This window comes from Vigna unguiculata, chromosome 8 (genome assembly GCF_004118075.2).
Source record: "Vigna unguiculata cultivar IT97K-499-35 chromosome 8, ASM411807v1, whole genome shotgun sequence".
NCBI classification, from domain to species: Eukaryota; Viridiplantae; Streptophyta; class Magnoliopsida; order Fabales; family Fabaceae; genus Vigna; species Vigna unguiculata.
Window position 1 is genome coordinate 7024166 of NC_040286.1, and position 20189 is coordinate 7044354.

Consider the following 20189-nt stretch of genomic DNA (forward strand, 5'->3'; position numbering starts at 1 on the left):
TGATCTGGCCATTTTCATTTTTGTTTCTGACGAATGTACCCCTATGATCAAGCTTCGATTTCGTTCGATTGTGTGGCCAAAGAATTCATTTTCGGTTTCCCGCCTTAGATGGAGGAGTACTGCATGATTTGATTGATTTGCATGGATTAATTAATGAGCTCCGTTCCTTTACGATCAAAGTTCATTGTTCTGTATTTTAAAAATTGTTTCAGCTGGGTTCTTTCCTTCTTCCTCAGTTTTTACTCTCCGTTCTGCAGTATCTTACCCCATCTTCATGAGTTATGGTTTCTGTTTGTTCTTTCCGTTTAAGAGTTGCTGTTATTTTTTTGTCAGATTCTGTAGTTGGTGTTATTACGTTGCTTGTATGTTAACTTGGTGTAGGTTGTGTTTGTATCTTCTGATGACGAGAAAACTTGATCTCATCAAAGATATTGATGACAAGAAAGAAACATTGAAACTTGCTGTTAGAGTGAAAGACTTGTGATTTGTTCAAAACCGGGATAATAGTCGTCATATGGAGTTGATTCTTTTGGATCAGAAGGTAATGCAATTGTGATGCTGTTTTATGTGTTGCTATTTTTATGCTTTTTTTTTCCAGGGTGATATGATTCCTGCCATGGTAAAAAAAGGAGGATTTATGTTTGTGGGAAGAAAAAGTGGTAGAGGGTCAAACCTATATAATGCATAAGTTTAAGATATTGAAAAATCAAGGACAATTTCGGGTATGTGAACATCCTTACAAATTGTTGTTCATTGGGGCAACAACTATAAAACAACAACCAATTTTGAGTATTCCACTAAACGTTTACAACTTCAAAAGTATTGAAGATATAGTGGATGGAAATTACTCTGTTGATCTGGTGTATGGTATATACATATGATGTTGTTCTTTGGAATTTAGTATATGAAGATTATGAGTTGAATGGGTTGTTATTCTTTGTTTTAGATATTATTGGAGTGGTTGATAATGTGAGGTGTAATCCTCAGTCGAAGAATGTGGTCTTTAATATAAGGGATATGAGGTTAGTAATTATTTACTATGTTTTTTAATATTGTTGTATTCTCATTTATGACTTGATATTGTCGCATTTTTTACAGTTCTGCAATCATTGGTTGTACGTTGTGGGATTCATATTACTTCAAGTTTATGAGTAATTGGAAGGGTGAACCAGATTCCTATCTTTTTGTCGTTCTGTTGACACAGGCTAAGATTAAGCCGTGTTCAGGTTTGTCCATTTTATTTGTGTGTTTTGTGGTTTTTTTTTTTTTTGCTGATCTTGCTGTTAATTTAGGACGGTGGCCAGTCTCAATATCCAATTCCTGGAATGGTTCAAAGCTCTTTATGGGTGAAGAATGTGCTGAGTTAGTTCGATTCAGGGAGCAATGGATAGAGTATGTTTTTTTATATTTTAGATACTAACATTATGTTTAACATATATTGTATTATAATCATTTAAATTTTCTACTTGTAGATGTTTTGGCAATGAAGTTAATCCGAGTCAAGAGTGTAGCCAATTGAGTTCACTGTCCCAATAACAAGAAATTCTATAAATTATTTGTACGTAGATTTAACCATTGGAACAGAAATGCTCCAAAACCTGACTTTGATCGAGATAGAAAAATTGCTTGAAGATAATAGAAGCAGTTTAAAATTCTTCCCAACCATGCCATACCCAAATGATCTTGTTGTCCAAAATTGTGGAAATAGGCTTATTTATGCAGAACTGAATTATAACATTGATGAGCAACGAGAATTGTTCCAATCCAACTTAAGATCAATGACAGGTTCAAAATCTATGTTCTTTCTTATTGTATTACTTTAAACGAAAATGACATTATTTAACAACTGTCATAACAATTCCTTTCAGGTGAACAAAAGCAAATTTTTGAAAAGATTAGTAAGGCCGTTCTAAATAAATAAGGAGGAGTATTCTTTCTATATGGATATGGTGGAACTGGAAAAACTTTCATGTGGAGAACACTGTCATCAGCATTTCGTTCTGAAGGAAAAATTGTACTGACAGTTGCTTCAAGTGGAATAGCTTCTCTATTACTACCAGGAGGACGAACAACACATTCTAAATTTAAGATACCAGTACCAACATTAGATAATTCAGTTTGCAATATCGAACAAGGATCTGAAGCTTCAGAGTTGTTAAAGAAAGCTGAACTTATTATTTGGGACGAAGCTCCAATGACACACAAATATTGTTTTGAAGCATTAGATAGAATTTTGAATGACATAATGAGTGGTATGACAAAAGAGAATGTTGTTTTTGGTGGAAAAGTGATAGTATTCGGAGGTGACTTTAGGCAAATCCTTCCTGTTATTCCTGGAGGTAGCAGGTCCGATATTGTAAATTCCACAATTAATGCATCTTATCTTTGGGATCACTGTGAAGTTCTAACATTGACAAAAAATCTGCGTCTGCTACAATGAGGTTTACAAAGTAGTACTGCATCCGAGATTCAGGAATTCTCAGATTGGATTGTTAAAATTGGTGATGGTAAGTTAGAAGAACCAAATGACGGTTTAGTAGAAGTCGAAATACCCAAGGAATTTCTGATTTCAGAGTTCAATGACCTGATAGAGGCAATTGTGAATACAACATATCCATATTTAATTCACAAGTACACAGAAGAATCATTTTTGCAGAGCAGAGAAATATTAGCAAGTAGAATTGAGATTGTCAATCAAATCAATGAATACATGCTATCACTAATTCCAGGTATGCCAATGGAAGTCATGAATTTATAATGGTACATGTTGGTATGATTGGTATTAATAATAGTCTTATTTATATATCTAACAATTGTTTACAGGGGAAGAAAAAGAATATCTTAGCTCTGATTCAGTGGATGAATCTGCTTCAAGTGATGCTTATAGCAATATCACCTCTGAGTTCCTAAATTCACTTAGTATGTCTGGACTTCCTAACCATAAGATCAAACTAAAGATTGGAGTATGTTACAGAGTACCTATAATGCTTTTGAGAAACTTGAACCAAGCTACAGGATTATGCAATGGAAGCAGATTGATCGTGACCAGACTTGCAAACTATGTCATAGGTGCTAAATTGATAACAGGTAACAAGGATGGACAAGAAATTTATATTCCTCGAATGTCAATGTCTCCGTCCCAGTCTCCATGGCCATTTAAGCTAATTAAAAGCAATTTCCCATCATGCTCTCATATGCAATGACAATAAACAAATCTCAAGGTTAGTCACTAGGTTTTGTCGGATTGTATTTGCCGACACCCGTATTTAGCCACGGTCAGCTCTACGTTGCAATTTCTAGAGTTCAAAGTAAATCTGGATTAAAGATATTAATCCATGACAATGACAACAAAAGATGCAGCAAAACAACAAATGTTGTTTACAAAGAAGTCTTCCAAAATGTATAGCTTAGCAATCTTTAGTTATGAATTTCAAAATATTTTGTCCAGTAGTGTTTAGCAATATGATATAGTATTAAACATTGAGACAGAGACTTACTTTATTTGGACATACATCCAAGCAGGCCAATGATGCGTGAAACATCTACCCATGCTGGAAGTTAGAAATCACGATATCAATTCCCAACAATGAAATATCAATCTCCACGTTGTTAGATACCAGATTAAGAATTCCTGAAAACAGTAAGTAAATAAATATCACAGAAACAAATTTGGTATACACTTGATGTGCTAAATCCAATAACGATCGACAGAGTAGGTAATTATCTTATTCATGAATATTTAAAGACAAATTTACAAATTTTTCATTGTCCCCAAATTCATAGGCAAATCACAGTGATGGAGGAGTAATTCTTACCCAGATTGATCCATATTTTGTTCTCTGGTCCCATTTCTGCTTTGTTCATACAAGCTGAATGACATGAACGACTGTAGGAAGTACTGTCGAAACCACGAAGCTTTACCATTGCTTTGTACCATTACTCCACATATGCAACATTGTATTTAAGACAAAACCAACCCATCCACCAACTCATCCTTAATTTAACTAACAACACCACGATAATTCATTTATGCACCTCCATTACATAACAACGTGACTGTAAAATATTTATATATTAATTCTGACTACATAATAGAATATCTTCAACCTAACGGCGTTATCATACCAACAACGAAACAAACTAATGGATTTGATGTAATTTCAAATCCGCAGATGAGTGCTGAATATAAATCTATAGGTCCTAGGTTATTCTAATTATTAATAACAAACAGCATAATTGTACAAGAGTCAATTACACGGTTCCAACTAACATATTTTAGATCAATTTATGGACGAAGAACTAATAAAAACCATTACCAATATGTAGAAAGCAATGGTGAATAATTCTTTGTTAAATTTTCAACATCTGTTGTAATGATAATCATATGTTTGAAATTTTGTAATACATATAGTAGGATTATACATTTTGTTATAATTATATATTTCTACAATACGTAATGAAAAATTACTTTTAAAATGTACAAACTATTACTATTAAAATAAATTATACAAAACTTGAGTAATTGAAATTTTTTTAAACAAGTTGATTATAGTTTATCATAAAACAGTTGTACGTCATTGTTGAAAACAAAATAACAATTAAACTTGGATCTCATTGTTGAAAACAAAATAACAATTAATTGTTTATTAAAGACCAAGTCATCATCGACAAAGGAAATTCAATAACGGATATAAAAACAAAAATATAACTACGGATAAACATATTAACAATATTGAGCACACAATATTAACACAATAAATAAAATATATAGATGTATGGTTAAAACATACTAAAGTATTCCAGGTGTTCAAACTACTACATAAGGCTTTACAGTTTAAACCTTAACTACATGGATTACATTTTTCTTCTTATTGTCCATTCCAAATTGAATGATATCACCAGCAACCAACAGATTATCTTTGCAGAATCTTTTCCCCCCACATGTGATATAGCATTCATAACAAGTTCTTCCAGTCCATCGAATTCTGCAAGGCTAGCGTCTGCAGGTTTCATTGGTAATGAAATATCTCTTCCTATCCTTATCCAAAAACTGTTTAGCAAAATTTGAGTGCAGATACTGCAACACAATGAAATTAATTTAGACAAACCAGCAAAACCAAAATACCAAGATCAAATTAAAGACAATAAAGAATTTGCATACCAGACATGAAGCTTCAACATCATATTGAGTTAGCTTCTTGGTCAGGTTATGATTTTCATTATCAAGGCCATTACCAACCACCGTTTGAGTATCATTACCAGTGGAAGTATTACAATCATTGTTCAGCAGTTCAGATGAAACCCTCTCATACAATATTTGTGTTCCTTCAGCCAAGAAAATCTTATAAAGAAAAATATTGTTTCCTATATAACTAAAATGTACGTAAAAATTGCTATTCAAACCATAATACTTAAAGAACTCCGCGAAACTAAACAAAACAAAACAGCCATCTATATTGATGTCCATAAAGAACTCGAACTTTTTGTATAGGGAATCATACAATTCCACCTTGGAGTCCAGTTTAAGATCATCTTGACAAAACATTCAAAATTCCTCTGGCAAAACTATAAATAGTTGTTCACAAACATGAAATAAAAAATCAATATTACCTACAATACACATATGTATACAACGAAATAATAATAAACAAGTATAAAATTGTTACCTTTGATGTATCCACCATCAGTTGAAAACATTGGAAGAACCTAGGTGAGCATGAAGGTTTACATAGTTTTCGTGATCCTCCTTAATTCCCTACAACAGGATATTGTACTTCCTTCCAGTGTATGTCAAATACTCTTAACCTAAAATATCGATCACCGTAATACAGGGTACATATATATGCAGCATCATCTATAACATAAAAATCTAAAATCTGTCTTCCACCGACAAACTTCCTGTCGGCCAAAAGCTTTTCCTCAAATTCAATATTCAAAACATTTCCCCTCGAATCTGAGAAAAAATTTGTCCCTATTACCAACGTATCAGCCCATTCCAAAAAGAACCCTTCGTCAAAATCTAAAAACTCCTGAAAAACAAATTACCCAGACTTTAAGGTTGATTCAAAAACCCAAAAAGAAACGATCTTTATAACAGAAACGGCTACAGGGACGAATGCATGATGATATTGAAGTCGCCAAGAAATTTTACAACAAAAAAGAAATTCAAATAACGAAACTATAAACACAAACCTGTCTACGATCCATAAACATTATGGAGTTCTAGAAAAAGTTGTTAAAGCTAAAGTGTTTTGCACTTTTGTCCTCCATGTAAGCAGATGAAAATGGAAGTCTGTAGGGCACCCGATTCTTCTAATTCAGGAACGTAAAAATGAAAAACGAAATCACTGAATGTGTACACTACACGAAACTGAAAAGCCAAATCAAATATGCAATGCACTCTTTGCAGAGATACGAAAAGACTCTCTGAACTTTTCGGAATATGTGTTGCCGCCAAAAACCCACATATTTTTTCAAGAAAGTAATTATTAATATATCTCACATATTTTCCCATTCAGCTTTTTATTATTTTGGAAACACACAACCTTTTTTTAAGTAGGTTTTTCAAAAGAGTATTTTCTTATATTTAGATTCCTCTACAACTGATTCCCAAACATAAATTAAAACTATATCGATCAATAGAATAACAATAATATAAATACAAAATACACACAACAGCAATAACAAAAAAACAATAAAAGGCATGTGCGTACGCACGGGTCTCATACTAGTTGGATATAAAGTAGGTTGAAAAGTCATTATTTTCAAAGGAAAATAATTTTTCATTTTTTAAATTATTTTACTCTCGTGTAAAAAGTTTGTAAAAAAGTAACAGTATTCTTCTAACAAATGCTATTTACTTAAAAAAATTACATTCATTAATCCTTACATAAATGTTAAATAATTGCCAAATAATATTAAACAACTTTTTTTCATAATTTATTGACGCAGAGAAAAGAAAAAGGTTAGCAAGATGCTACATATATCTGACCGTCGACCGAGACTTCGATTTTCGTAATGGAGGCCTCTCGTCTGGTGACGGTAGAATCCACTGCCTCAAGGATCAGTCGGCTGCTGCGGAAATCCCACTTTCTTCCCAATCAGAGTCCCCTCCAACAGTGGTTTGAGACGCTACTTGAAGGTGCTAAAGAGAGGTGGGTGTATGCAATTTACTGGAAGTACTCCTCCGCCGCTTCCCTTCTCTGTTTATTAGATCAGAGAAACAGAAAAGTAGAGGAAAGAAAGAAAATTATATTGATTGGAAAACTGACGAGAAAACTCTACAAAAAGAGTTTAAATATTCTAGAATACAAGGTAACGAAAAGCAAGGGTAGAAAGGTAAAAGCCCCCCTCAAGTTGGAGCAAAAATGTTTTGGAGAGCCAACTTGCTGATGAGCGGTGCAAACTTTTGATGTGGTAAGGCTTTAGTGAAGAGATCTGCAACTTGCTGATGTGACTTTACGTGGATAAGCCTTAGGAAACCAGATTCCACGTGTTCTCTCACAAAATGGACATCAATGCCTATGTGTTTAGACCTCTGATGTGAAACAGGATTTGATGATAGATGGATGGCAGAAACATTGTCACATAAAAGAAGAACCTTTTGTGGTTGGTGGTCAAAGAACCGGAGGAGTTGCTTGAGCCAAAGTAACTCTGAAGTGATAGAAGCAATAGCCCTGTATTCAACTTCTGTTGAAGATCTGGAAACGGTAGGCTGTTTTTTTGATTTCCAAGTAAGGAGAGAATCACCCATGAAGATACAAAAACCAGTTGTGGATTTTCTGCTGTCTAAACAACTGCCCCAATCAGCATCCACATAAGCATTAAGGGTGAAACTAGATTGAGAAGAGAAAAGAAGCCCTTGTCCAGGATTGGCCTTCAGGTAGCAGAGAATCTGATGAACTGCAAGAAGATGCGGTGTCTGAGGCTGGTTCATGAACTGACTGAGCTTGTTGACAGCAAAATAAATGTCAGGTCGAGAGATACAAATGTACATGAGTCTGCCTAGTAGTCGTCTGTATGCAGAAGGATCAGGCAGCAAGTCACCATCTATGGAGGTCAAATGTAGATTGGGATCCATTGGGATAACAGCAGATTTGGCATTAAGAAAACCAGTATCTTGTAGGAGTTGGATGATATACTTCCTTTGGCATAGATTGATGCCTTGTTTGGATTTTGCAATTTCAAGCCCAAGGAAAAATTTCAGATCTCCTACAACATTGAGCTTGAAAAGATTCTGAAGGATGTTTTGGCAGCTGGTTAAACAATCTGTGTTTGGTCCTGCAAGAATGATATCGTCGACATATACTAGCAAAAAAACTATGTTGTTTTCTTCACCATAACGGAAAAGATAATAATCACTAGTGCATTGTATAAAACCATGACATTTTAGTGATGTAGAAAAATGTTTAAACCATTGTCGAGATGCTTGCTTTAAGCCATACAAAGATCTATTCAACCGACAAACAAGATTACCATTAGCATTTTGTGGGGTCTTGTAACCTTGTGGTATTTTCATGTATACCTCTTCATCTGTATAGCCATTCAGAAAAGCATTTTGTACATCTAGCTGAATAAAATTCCATTGTTTAATGGTAGCCAAAGATAAAAGAACACGTACAGTAGTAATAGTAGCAACAGGAGAGAAAGTGTCAAGGAAATCAATACCTGCTTCTTGTGTAAACCCACGTGCTATAAGTCTAGCTTTTCTTTTGGCTAAGGTACCATCAACATTATATTTTACCTTGTAAATCCACTTACAGCTGATGGCCTTTTTGTCTTTAGGTAGAGGAACAATATCCCATGTGTGATTAGTATCCATTGCTTCAAGCTCTTTATCCATAGCAGCTTGCCATTCAGGAAACGAACAGCTTGATGATAATATGTTGGTTCATAAATGCTGTTGATTTGCATAACAAAATTGTGGTATGCAGTAGAAAGCTTATCATATGAAATGGAGTGACATATAGAATTAAATGACTGCAAGTTAGGCATAGAAACAATATATTCATTTAAATAAGCAGGAGGATGAATGTAGCGAGAATATCTTCTAGGAATATTAGGTTGATCAGTCAAATCATTATTGTCATTATGAGAAGGATGACTGTTTTCAGTGCTTGGTGGTTGAAAAAAGTTTGTGGCAGGAGAAAAATCATTTGCAGGCTGAGGAACAACAGTATGGATAAAAGGGTCACTAGTCTGATTTAATTTTGATGTAGAGTTGTGATGTTACATGATAAAAGGCATAATAGTTTCATGAAAAATCACATTTCTAGAGATAATATTTTTTTCCAGATTCAAGGCCATACAACTTATAACCTTTGACCCCAGTAAGATAACCAATAAAAATAGTAGGTTCAGCCTTGGGACTAAACTTGTGTCTTTCATGTTTCTGGGTAGTAGCATAACATAAAGATCCAAAAATCTTAAAGTTGGAATAGTCAGGAGCAATATTGTAAAGAATTCGATAAGGGCTGCAATTATTTAAAACAGGAGATGGTATCCTATTGATGATATATGTAACAGTTAAAATGCAGTCACCCCAAAAGACAATAGGAACATTAGACTGAAATAACAAAGATCTAGCCACATTTAACAAATGTTGATGTTTTCTTTCTACAACAGAATTTTGTTCCGGTGTATAAGGACATGAGAATTGATGCAAAGTTCCTTCAGAGGCGAGAAAATCAGTTAGCAAAAAAATTCCTTTGCATTATCACTTCTTAAGCATTTTATGGATTTCTGAAACTGAGTTTTAACAAATTGGAAAAAAAAATTAATACAAACAGAGGCTTGTTGTTTAGATTGCAGTAAAAAAATCCAAGTGAAACGGCTATGATCATCAACAATTGAAAGAAAAAAACGGTGATTTCCATAAGTAGGGGTATGAAAGGGTCCCCAAATGTCACAATGGATTAAATCAAAACAGGCATCAGAGAAGTGATTATGACAAGTAAAGGGAAGACGTTTTTGCTTAGCTAAGAGACATACACTACAAGTTTTACAAGAAAACTTACTAGTATGCATATGCATATTGTCAACAAGATTAATAGAAGAAGGAAACAAAGTGCTACAGAGTTTATTGAAGGTATTTTGAAAAATATAGAGACCATCCAGGATGCTACCCTTGCCAATCACCTTCGATGCCTGGGGATCTTGTATGGCAAAAGAACAATTGTCAAATAGAATCTTGTTTTGTGTAAATTGAGTGAGAGAACTTACAGAGATAAGGTTGACTTTAAAATCTAGTATGAATAAAACTCTGTGAAGAATGATATGATCATTTAACTTAACTGTGCCAATGGCTTTAACGGGAACAACATTCCTAGCAGGAAGATATACAAATTGATTTTCTAAGTACTAAAGCAAATAAAATTATCCAAAGAACATGTAATGTGGGTAGTCGCTCCTGAATCAAGAATCCAGACAGAGGAATTTCCTTTATTTGGATATGTGGTGAAAGCTAAATTTTTAAAAAAGGAGAAACTATACATACCGTCTTTAGGTGAATTAGAAGGATGTGGTTGCTGGAAAGAACCAACAGGTGCTACCTGATTCTGAAGAAGAATTAGGAGTTGATCATATTGAGCTTTAGTAAGCTGCATTGGGTCACTCCTTTGTTGAGATCCGTGACTTGGTGAACATCAGAATTGGGTTTCTTGTATCCGGCTGGATATCCATGATTCTTGTAGCACTTGTTTTCAGTATGACCAAGAATCTTACAGTAACTACATCTTGGTCGTTCTTTCTTTGTGGAACTAGATTGTTGTGGTTTGTTTTGGGATTGATGAATAGCAAAAGCAATTTGTGAAGATTGTTGTGTTAGAACACCAACCTCTTGTCGTTTTTCTTCTTGAACCACAAGAGAAAACACACGGTTAAAGGAAGGAATAGGATCCATTAGAAGAATTTGAGCGCTGATTTGGGAAAAATTGTCATTGAGGCCCATTAAAAAGGACATGACATGCTCAGACTGTAGATAGTCGATCAAGGGTTTAACGCCACCGCAAGTGCAGGAAGGAGATGGTTGAAAATCACCCAATTCTTCCCAGAGACTTTTGATCATGGCAAAGTATTGACTTATAGACATTGAGCCTTGTTGGCAAGAGAAAATCGCTTTCTTCAACTGGAAAACCCTAGGACCATTGTTTTGCCTATATCGAGAATTTAAATCTTCCCATAAGATGGCAGCGGTAGAAGAGTAGATGATGCTGGTTGTGATTTCTTTCGTTACTGAATTAAGAAGCCAAGAACGCACTATGCTATCATTTCTTTTCCACAAAGAAAGGTGGGTTGGATCGGTGGGTTCGGGAAGGGATCCATCAACGAAACCCATTTTGTTTTTTGATTCAAGAGCAATGGTGACTGCGCGCCTCCAAGAACCAAAGTTGTCACCATTCAGAGGCGTAGAAACAAGACTCTGGCTTGGATGATCACCATGATGAAGGAAGAGAGGATCATGGGGATCCAAGACTGGAACAGCGGTAGGAGGATTGACGGCGACAAGAGAAGCCATGAAGAACACAAGGAAAGAAAAGAAAAAAAACTAGATGCGGAAGGTAGGGTTACAAACTGATACCATATTAGATCAGAGAAACAGAAAAGCAGAGGAAAGAAAGAAAATTGTATTGATTGGAAAACTGACGAGAAAACTCTACAAAAAGAGTTTAAATATTCTAGAATACAAGGTAACTAAAAGCAGGGGTAGAAAGGTAAAACTGTTGGCGTGACGGTTGTTTCCACGGCGAGGAAGACAAAGCCAAAGCCCTCAAAGCGACGTCGTCCGAAGAACAGGCCCAGCGTAATAGCGTTTTTAGATTACTCAACTCCTTAATTTCACTCCCCTCGGCTACCCCTGATGACCTAGACCAAGACGTCACTGACACAGAGTGGTTCTTTTTTCTCTCCATCGCTCACGACTTCGTCAACAGCAGCGGCCTGCTGGGCCAGGCTTTCTTTAATTCGAACCCGGTTTGGGCCACCAGGCCAAACTTGTTATCTGAACCGGCCTGCCAACGGGCCCAGCGGTTGCATGAGTTTGGGCTTCAGACTATGGTTTGTATATCGTGTCCAAACGGCGTTGTTGAACTGGCCTCCATTGACGTGGTTCTACCCAACCCAGATCTCATGATCAAAGTGCGAGATTTGATCATCTTCAACGGCCCCCTCTCGGACTTGACCTCTGCTGAAATCATACAACCAAGGTAACTTCAAATATCATTATAAAACTTAATATTGTTTTAAGATTTAATTTAGCTTTAAAATTGGGTATCTTTTAATGCAGTCTTTATTAAATTTTCCTGTTCTATTAATTATTAAAAAAAATCACATTTATAGGTTTTGGTATTCACATGCTGTGAGGATTTGGTAGTTAATAGTATTCACATGCTGTGAGGTTTTTGTAGTTAATGGATATTATAGGTAAATAAGTGTTTGTGTATTAGATAGTTAGATTATCATAAGGCTTAATTATTCGGATCATACCCAGTTTGGTTCCAAAATTTTAAAATGGTACTCACTTTTAAGTTTGTCTCAATTTAGTACCTAAATTCGTAATATTAGGATCATACTCAGTTTTAGTCCCCATATATGTCTATTTGTTTCAATATAGTACCCATATATATTTATTTGTTTCAATTTAGTACCCATTCTATTTGTTTCAATTTTGTCTAAATATTTTAATATTGTGTCTTCCTTAAGACCAAATTTATTATTTATATAAATGTTATATTTATATTTGTTATTAAAAATGACTTATAAAATTAAGTATTGAAATTTATATTAAAGTTAATAGTAAAAGTCATGAATAACAACTTTACCAAAACTTTGTTATTCATGAGTATAACAAATATCAATGTAACAAAACATAAATTTTGTTATTCGTGACTTTTACCATTAACTTTAATATAAATTTCAATATTTAATTTTATAAGTCATTTTTAGTAACAAATATTAATATAACATTTATATAAATAATAAATTTTGTCTTAAAAGAGATATTATATTTCTCTATTTAAAAAAAAGTATATTTAAACAAAATTCAAAAGAATAGAGCATAGACTAAATTGAAACAAATAAACATATATGGGTACTAAATAGACATATACGAGGACTAAGTTGAAATCAAGACAATGACATTTGGCAGATACCTTGCCATGTGACGATACCTTGTCATGTGTCACTGACAATGCCACGTGTCATATTAAGGATTTGACAAGTGGCAAATTTTTTTTTTTAAAATTCAAAAAAAAATAAAAAAAAAATAAAAAAAAAAAACAGAGGCTGAAACGTGGCAAGGTATTTAACGGTGTTTGCGAAAACTTAACGGAGAGTACTAATTAATGCACATTACGAATTTGGGTAATAAATTGAGACAAATTTAGATGTGGGTACCATTTTGAAATTTTGGAACCAAACTGGGTATGATCCGAGTAATTAAGCCTATTTTTAATTAATTTCACACTATCATTATCATCATCTACACCGGTTAAGGAGTAAGGAACGGTTATTGTTAACAATATTAAACATATTAACGTAGATGATAGTCTCTTGGTTATTATAGACAATGACAAAAAACAACTCCATAAAAATATATTAAACAAAAACGAAGAAACAAAAATATGGGTGATCAAACTAAACCTACGTAAAATAGATGAAACAACTTTCAAAAAAAACCTATACAAATGTGAATATATTAAGAAAAAACGAATAAAGGAAAACGGTCGAGAAAACATATACAAATGTAAACTTAGAAAAGAAAATTAGTTAGACTTAATTAATAATTTGATTATCATATTTAGATTTGTAATTCAAGATGATTTTTATATTATTTTTTACTTAATTAAATATCAATATTTATTAATAAAATTAGTGGAATATATATATTTAGAATGTGTTTGGATTAGAGAATTAATTTGGAAAAGAGTGAATGAATGAATCTTAAAAAATGGAAAGAAAATTGTGTTGTTGTTTGGATTAAGGAATAGATAGTGTGATTTGAATGAATTTGGTATTAAAGTTTGTAAAAATTTGTGTAAGATATAATGTATATGATAGTTATGATAGTTAAAAAGATATTTTAATGGATAAAATTAAATAATTGTCATTTTATTAATGGAAATAAATGTGATATCATTTTTAATTTTAAATATAAATCATGGAAACAATATAAAAATTAAATTAAATTAAAATTGGTATTTATAATTTAAAAAGGTTAAAATCAAAATTAAAAAAAGAATTAATTATATTTTTGAAAATACTATGATGGTGCTATGTTTCACATCCACCAAACAAAATATACGATTAAACAAAAATTCATTTAATAACTTAAATAATTATATTTTAATTATATTTATTTTATTTTACTTTATTTTAAAATAGGTAGTAAATGGCTGTAATTTTTTTAAGGATGTAAAAGTATTATTTTCATACATTATACTGGATTCTCTATCATCCATTATCTCTCCCGAAGCTCAGTCTTAAATAAATGCATTCAGGTGAAGTTATTTTTCTCTTTATATATAACCTCAACAGCATTTCCTTGCAAACATGTTCTGTAAGGATAGACTCTTCTCACCTATATCTTTATCTGCAAGTCGCTTCAGAATAGTTGAAACAAACAGCTCACAACATCTCAAATCCGTCTTTCATAAAAAACAATGATATTTTAAATACTCAATTTTAATAATTTTCATTTACAATATAAGTTGTCCTCTTTTTAAGTAGTTTTTTTTTAATATTGTGGCACCATTTTTAATATTGTGGCACCATGTAACAAACACACCCTTAAATAAATGTATCAAAGTTTAAACTTAAATTTACAATAACATATATTCAAAAAGAGGAAACCTCTGTTTGATGAAGTGTAGGGATGGGAGGCACAACACAGAGGGAAGCTAAACATTTATATAAAATTAAAGGAAAGATTATTTTAATAATATTTTTTTATTTTTTTGATTTTATATTTAATGTGCAACAATGATCACAGGGAAGATAAATGGTTGCATGAAAGAGCAGATTCTGAGATGCAAAGTCATGAAGATGAGAACTTGTCTAAGAAATCTGGAGGAAAAGAAAAGATAAGTGATTCAAAATGCTCATTGGTCTTGTTATCAGAAAGTTCCGAAGGAGCTTCTCATAGCACACGTTCACATTCTTACGACTATTCTGGCCCCTCCTAAATTTATCATGTATTATTTTCATTAATGGAAGTTTTTCATTTTGATATTTGTGGGAACCGAAATTAGCTTAATATTGCTGGGAAATGGAGAACTTAAAATATGTAAGTGGTGAACCAGAAGAGAAGTTTTTAATTCATTTGAAGAGGTTTGCCTGTATGATTTGACTATGAAATACAATTTTTGAACATTCTAAATTGAATATAAATATGATCAAATCACAGTAAAAATATTTTTCAACTCAATTTTTTTGTAAAGTTAATTTAAATTTAAAATTTATCTTTTACAATAGTAAATTTCTAGTTTATTTCCTCCCTTCTTTTCACGTTTAAATTTCTATCTCAATATGGAAAGATATATTAAATGCCTTACATTAATTAATATATATATATATATATATATATATATATATATATATGTTTTTTTTCTTCAACAAGTTCTTTCTAAAACAAACATTGAAGCATTAAAGCACTCAGGTCAGAAAAAATGGTGCCTCGACTCTGGTCTTTAATTTATAGACAAAGTAGTTACAAAAATAATAACCGATTTGACCAAAATATCTTTTCTATACAAAATATTTTAATAAAATATCAACTAGTAACGAGACAAATTTAGGCCCAATTCTTAAGTCTATAGACTTTAGGTCAGCTTTTGGATGTTTTATCCATCTTCAGGAATCAGGTCGGGCTCCAGACGACCATGACTGTACACAACCCCCTAGTCTCAAGCATCAATATCTGAGGCGTAAAGTTTTGCAGGGATTGTCGCTTTAAAGGGTCTTTCCCGCCTGGATCGTCGCTTTAGACGACTCTTCACCGTCCCAAGTCGATATTAGGTCGTTGTTTTAGACGACTCTTCACGATCCCCGAATCGAGCTCGAGGTTTGTCAATTTAACGACTCTTCCCCCTCCCCGTGTCGAGCTCGAGATTTATTGTTTTAACAACTATTCACCACCCCTGAGCCGAGCTTGAGGTTTGTCGTTCTAACGGCTCTTCACCGTCTCCGAACCGAACTTGAGGTTTTTCGTTTTAACGACTTTTCCCCGCTCTCGAGTCAAGCTCGGTTTGTCGTTTTAACGGCTCTTCATCGTCCTTGAGTCGAGATCAAGGTTTGTCATTTTCACGACTATTCACCGTTTTTAAGTTAAACTTGAGGTTTGTCGTTTTAACGACTTTTCATTACCCCTAAACCGAGTTCGAGATTTGTCATTTTAACATTAAATACTGTCTCCGAGTTTGAACTCGAGGTTTGTCGAATTGATCTTTGGAATAAACTATAAACAAAACTACCAAATCAAGGTTGGTCCTTTACATAATATAACTCAAATTATAGATAACAATTATAATATTTATCGAAATAAATTTATTCATAAATACAGATAAACAATTATTATGTAACGATTCTATATAACTTCGATTTTATATAATTTTCTTATGTAAATCATTTGATTTTTTTTAAAATATTGTTTGTCGTACTGCTTTTGTGTATTTAAATTGTTATAAAATGTCATTTTAATTAATAATTATTTACTTTTATTAAATAATTTAACATTATTTTATTTCTTCCGAATATTATCTTGCTTAATTCAGTACAAAATGTATTTTGAGTTATACAGTTTTATGTTCAAAAGTTGAATTAATTTAAGCTTATTTAAAGTTAATTTCCTTTTTTTCTTAATTTCGAAACGGTTTACAATAATGTTGGTCCAAAACATATTTTTTTTAGGTATAATTACTTATTTAGTTCCTTAATTTTTTTGGTTTGATTTAATTTGGTCTCCTTATTATTGATTGGTTCAATATATTCCCATAATTATTTAAAAAGGTTCAATTTGTTCATTTTTGTTAAGTTAGAGCTAACATCGTGTCCGTACAAGACATATGTCAAACAAGTGGAATTTTTTATTTTCTTTTTTTAATTCTTTAAAAAAAACTCTAAAAATTTATAAACCGTCACGTGGCAGTTCATCATCGTGTCATGTTGTAGTTTACAATTTTGACACGTGACAATAATAATAGTTGTTTTGAATTTATTCCTCTATTTAAATTTTTTGTTCAATTTAGTACTCCTACCTGTTGAAACGATCCAATTATGTTGTCTCCAATTTGAGACCAAATTATTAAATAAGCTTAATTACAACTTATATATACATGTTATAATAATTTTTTTGAATATATACATTTAATCACTCTACCTAAATACTAAAATTATTTTATTTTTTACATTTTTACCTTTGTAATTTTTTACACTTGTAAAAAACAAAATAATTTTGAATATTTAGGTGTAGTGATTTGATGTATAAATTCAAAAAAATTATTTTATCATGTATATATAAATTATAATTAAGCTTATTGTTAGTGAAAACCAACACGACAAGTGCACCGATCACACATAGCAAGTAATAAGTATTTTATCGTTCTCTCTCAAGGGACTTGTGCAACGCATGACAACTCTCGCAATTCACAACTCAATTAGATACAAAGTTCATAAAAATACTAAGAAACTCTTTTTGTATTTTATGAAATAGTTGGTGTGCAATAAGAAATTACTTAACATAGTGTATTTACAATTTGTCAAGATTAGACTTCAACCATTTCATTCTCATGCATTCTAAAGTATCCCAATTCCATATTCATGTTAAAATCAATTCACAAGAATACACAAATCCTATTCTTGGAGCCTTTGAGTCTATGATCACTCATCAAGTTTCAATTCCTTGAATTCTCAACAAGTGAAATCATGCATTAGTTTCAAGAATCTAAGATTACTAATGAACCAAGTTCTATTCCTAGATACAAGCATCCATTATGTATTTAATTTCAAATCTAGATTCTAAAGATGTTTCCCAACACCTCAAGAACCACAAACAAGCCATGGGTGATTAAACCACAACAAGCATTAAGCAAGGAAATCAATACTAACATGAATTGGAAAAGCATATAAATTAACAACACAATTTTACACAAGAATTTAATGTTTTACATCTAATCTCAACAAATAGAAATTGCTCTCCATGGTGGAGAACTTAGGGTTTTACAAAATTGAAGAATAGGGAAGAAATTGGAACCATAAAGTAGAAACAATCCATCTCCCAAGGTTCTTGAATACTGCTCCATGCTCCAGTTGCACCTCCCATTCGCATCTTAGCCTCCAATTTCGTAGCCCATCATCCTCTCCAACCCAAAAGGGGTAAAACCTCCATGGATGAAGAAGAAGACCCAAGAAGGAGAAGGGAGAGTTTCCCAACACCCCTAATAGCCTCAAAGAGCCTCTCTCAAGCACCCAAGGTGTTTCTATTCGTGAAAAATGAGGAATTCCCCAAAACTCTCGCATAAACATGATTAAATAACCATATTCGCGTATTGGGGTCGATATTCTCGCCCAACGACTTCATTATCGCCCAGCAAGGCTTAAAATCGACGTTCTCAAACATGTAACTCGCTGAGCAAGCCGTATTTTCGCCCAACGACTTAAATATTGCAGTTCTGGTCTGTCATTTTCGCTCAGTGAGCCACCAGCGAGCCCAACGAGTAACCCTAGCGCCCAATGGTCATTTTTTGGCCTTCTAAGGGTAGTCCAAGACAGTATATACATATAGGTGAGTCCTTTCTCCCTGTTTGTAGTGTTGGGCTTGATCTTGGTGTCCATCGACATGGGTATTTGTGTAAAAATCAATCTTTCATGTCTAATCCTACTTCTTTGAGTTTGAGCTTGTTTTCCTCCACCAGAATTGTTTCTTATTGTTTTATTTTACACACTCATAATAGAGATTAGAAGTAAAAAGTATAAAACAACTAAAATACGAAATAATACAAAAACAACATAAACTAGAGGACTAAACAAGATAAAAGCTATGTAGGAGTTGATTTTATTCACAAAACTTAACATCAATAAATGGTAGAAAACAACATTATCACTTATTAACTAATTTGGTCTCAAATTGGAAAGGACAAAATTGGATTGTTTTAAAAAATATGGGTATTAAATTGAACAAAAAATTTAAATAGATGACTAAATTGAAATTAACTATTACCACTCCCATGTGTCACAATGGCAAACTGCCATGTGGCACGACAGTAACCTGACACGTGACAATTTATAAATTTTTAGAAAAAAATTAAAAAAATTTTAAAATTTCATGGCTTGAATTTTAGAAACTATTTTAGTTACCAATTTTAGAAACCAATGTTAGTGATAAATTTAGACACCAATTCACTATAGTGACCAATTTAGAAACGTTAGTTACCAATAATTTTTATTTTATAAATTGGTATTTAAATTGGTCCTTATAGTGACTAATTATTTTGTCACTAAAATTGGTCATTAATTATACATTTTCTTGTAGTAATTGTAAATTAAGTCGTAGTTTTTCATATGATCATAACTCATTCAAGAAAATATCTTAAGATTCATGATTCTCACACATTAACATATAAATTATAATAGGATATTAACCATGACCCATGGGAAATCCAATGAGAATGTATTATTTAATCTTTGTTCTTCAACCTCTTTTTTCTGATCTATTTCTTTGTTTTTCTTTCTCCTCTCACACTCTCTTTCTTGATGGATTACTATGAAAGAACCTTGTAATTATGATCAATGCTTAATGAATTGAAGATATGTTGATAATACTATGGAATTATTGGTGGACAATAAATCATCCATACATTTGGTCAAGAATCTTATGTATCATGGTAGAAACAAGCATATAGGCACGAAGTTTTATTTCCTTAGAGATCAAGTCAACATGGGCAGGATCAAATTAAAGCATTACAAGACAGAAGTGTAATTGGTTGATATTCTAACTAAGGCTTTAAAGATTGAAGGATTTAAGGAGTTTAGAAAGTCTTTAAATATAGTTGATTTTCGTTTGTAAACTTTTGAATAAAAGGGGTGTTAAGAAAGTGATTAAGACGGTTAGTGGATTATGTGTAGTTAGTAGTCAGTTTTACAATTTTATAAGTAACTATTGCTTTATTTAAAACATTGTAACTGTTGTGAGTGTGCAC